General features: G+C 40.3%; 1 pseudogene; it reads right to left on the bottom strand.

Annotated features, from left to right (window-relative positions):
- Window positions 1–207: 207 nt before the first annotated feature.
- On the bottom strand, window positions 208–735 carry LOC109454377 (transcription factor BTF3 homolog 4; annotated as a pseudogene).
- Window positions 736–3,494: the final 2,759 nt, after the last annotated feature.

Below are 3,494 nucleotides of genomic sequence, written 5' to 3'. Positions count from 1 at the left end.
AAGAAAAAGCCAAGAATCAAAAATCAAAACACCCTCAAACTGCATCAGTACTTCGTATTTTGACCAAAGAACAGATCCTGGGAGGAAGTGCAAAATGCAAAATCAAATGACAAAAAAAATGCTGAACAAACATCATTATTAATATACAAAATATTTATATTACTGAACTAGTAACAGTGGATGTTCTCCGTGTCTGTAAAACTTTGGAACCACAAGCTGATCTGTTAAATCTAGTCCATGCCAGCTTCCAACAACCAGAAGAGATTTTAGTTAGCTTCATTTTTTGATGCCTCATCAAAATTTTCTATAAGATCTGGAACGTCATCATCCTCCTCGTCAGTATCTTCTGGTTTTGGTGCTTTGCTATCCAACGCTTGCTGAGGGAACTGTTCAGCTAACTTCCTAAGACTTGTTAAGCTGTCGGCACCAAGTTGACTTAATATTCCAGGTAGCATCTCTGTGATTGGTTTGGCTTCTGCATGACTAGTAATTGCAAAGGTATTAGCAGAAAGGGAAGCTTGGACTTTGGGATTGTTGAAATGAGTAACTGTTCCATTAACTTTAGTCATGTTTATCTCTTCAATATCAGCTATATTATTCACAGCCAGTATTTTTAGAGAACTCTGAAGTTTTTGGTCATCAGCTGTAGCTGTTCTGTGTACCACCTTCTTCTTTCTGCGAGCTGCCCCCTATCCGAACCTGAGCTTGAAGTTTGGCTAATTTTTCTCGATTCATGATGTTGGTAAATCTGAAACAGGGAGGGGTTCTCCAACGCCAGCACGTGGCAAGAGCCTTATGTTTGTTCTTATAATGAGTAGTACAGGTTCACCTATTTGATATTTGACTCCTGAAAACTTAAGCCCCACCCCTCCCTTTCCCCCTCCTGCTTCTTACCTGTCAGGCTGATGAGAAGCCTGGAGGCCCCTGCACTGGGTGCTGCTGGGAGCTGGGGAGCCCTCCTGTGAGCTGTGCTGCCCTGCGCTGTATCGTGGACCCACCCAGCCTGGGGTCTGTTTACAGAGGTCTCTGAGTTGATAATATGCTGTCCTTTGGGAGCAGTAGTGTGGGAGTGGGGTTCTCCTTACAGTGGTTTTGGGTAGATGTCTTGGCTGGAACCTCTCTGCGTCTTTCGCATGAAGATGTGACTAGGCTGAGTTTTTCCCCACAGTAGGATGGGCCTACGGGAGAAGGAGGATGATTGTACCTCCTGAAGGAGGTGAACTCATCAGGTGCTCACTCCTTAAAGAACAGGTATTTCAGAGAAAAAGAAAGAGAAGAGACAGGGAAGGCAGCCAGAGCTGGTGGGCTTTGTCCACTCTCCTGATACCAGAGGGCTCCCTGGGTTCCTTCGGTGCCTCTGCTGCTGCTGCCCCTGACTCTACTGCAGCCCAGATTCTGACCCTCCGGGCTATTGGGGACAACACCCATGGCCTCACTGGGGCACAGTGAAGGGGTTAGTTAAAACAGGACTTAAGCCCAGAGTCCTTAAATCTTATACAGCAGCCATTTCCATGGGGGAGGCCTGTAATCCTGATGGTGCTGATTTGGGGCCCTCTAGAGGAAGAAAATTATTACTACCAGGTTAGAGAGGACACACACTTCCCTGAAGCTTACCCAGTGACTTAACATACAAAATAGGAAAGGACACGAGGAGAGGGAACAAGAGGAAAAGGGTATTGAAGAAGGTCCACAGTTTGTCCTAACTGTAAATCCAAAATATACGAAAAGAATTTACATAACAAAAAAAATATTTTGGCTTTTGAGCCTCTAAAACATAGGTTTTGAATGAATGTTGCCACTTCCTGTAATGCAGTAATTGACAAACCCTCACACAATTACTCAGTGCTAGGTCTCAAATTACAGTTACACCTGGGATCTCAGTAAATTGAAGCAAGGTTGTCCCCCATAGTCTTAGGGAAATTACTGAATATAATATAGATGACACAGTGGTGTACTTCACCTTAAACATCAGAAATCTTTGCCTGTTTCACACAGTACTTATTCTCATGAAATACCCCATAGTAAGCAGGACAGCTGTGAACCAATAGATCATGAATTTCAATTAAGTCTTCACCACTTCTTCTTGACTTCACAAAATGGGACTCCATGGTCCCGACCCCTGACTTAAATTGGTTAATATGGCCCAGTGTAAATTGAACAGGGCCTTCAAGGATTGAAAACTGTTAGGAGAAACCTTTTAGGAAAAAGTGATTCTCCCCAATACTTCTCCTTTCAACAGTTGAATTGAACCTGTTCTTTAACCTGGATAGAACGAATGACACCTCACACTGGATTATCGCAACCTTGAGTCTTGAGAAGAAATAACTATAGTCCCTCCCAATACCTACAACGCTGTCTAAATTCTTTTGTGTTTTGGGAGGCAACATATTCCTTGTTTACTAATTTTATTGGAGGCCATTTATTTTGTTCCTTACAATCTGCCCCACCTAAGAATGGGTACCCATACCATAAAAGGCGCTAGACTATTTCAGTTGCCTTATGACAGGCACACCCAGTAGTGTCCTCAGAGACTCCTTCACTATAAGGCTTCAGAGACCACCTCTCACACCTGCTTTAGTTACTACCCATGATGGCTTTACTTGTAATGTCTGTCTCCCTTAGTTATGTTGACTACATGTTTATCAATTTTATTACTCTTGTCAAAAAACAGCTTTTTTTGTTTTCTCTCCATTGATTTCTCACAATTATATTGCTTTCTTTTCTAATTTTTATTGTTTCTTTTATTCTGCTTACTTTGGTTTTTTTTCCTTTTTTTATTGTTTTCTAAGGTAGATGCTTAATTATTAATTGTAGATCTTTTTTCTAGTACATATGTTCAATGGCATAAGTTTTTTTGTAGGCATTGCTTTTGATGCATCCCAGAACCTTTGTTAAGTTGTATTTTCATTTAATTTAGTTCAAATAATTTTTTATTTTTCTTGATGTGTTTTTTGATCCTATGTATTATTTGGAAGTGTGTTGTTCAATCTCCATGTATTTGGAGGTTTTCCAACTATTGTTCATTTCTAGGTTAATGCCTGTGGCATATTTTGTATGATTTCTGTTTTTTCAAAATTTTTAAGGTGTGTTTTATGTCTCAGAATGAGTTGTGTCTTGGTGAAGGTTCCATGTGAACTTGAGAAGAACGTTTATTCTGCTCTTTCTGCATGAAATATTCCAACGGTTTAAATTTTTAAGTCATAGATTATAAATCATAGGTTTAAATCACAGATTACGACTTTACAATTAAATTTTGTTGTTACATGGCAGTGTTCAGTTCAACCCTGTCCTTTGTGATGTTTTGCTGTTGGAATTTATAATTTGTGATAAGAGGGTATTGAAATCCACAGCTATAGTAGTGGATTCATCTATTTCTCCTTGCTTTCTGTCAGCTCTTGCCCCATGTGTTTTTCCTGTGTTGTTATGCAGATACACCTACAGGAATGCTAGGTCTTTGTGGAGAATGGACCCCTTCATCATCATGTAATATCCCT

This window comes from Rhinolophus sinicus, linkage group LG07, assembly GCF_036562045.2.
Source record: "Rhinolophus sinicus isolate RSC01 linkage group LG07, ASM3656204v1, whole genome shotgun sequence".
Taxonomy (NCBI): Eukaryota; Metazoa; Chordata; class Mammalia; order Chiroptera; family Rhinolophidae; genus Rhinolophus; species Rhinolophus sinicus.
This window is presented reverse-complemented; position numbering and strand designations above follow the sequence as displayed.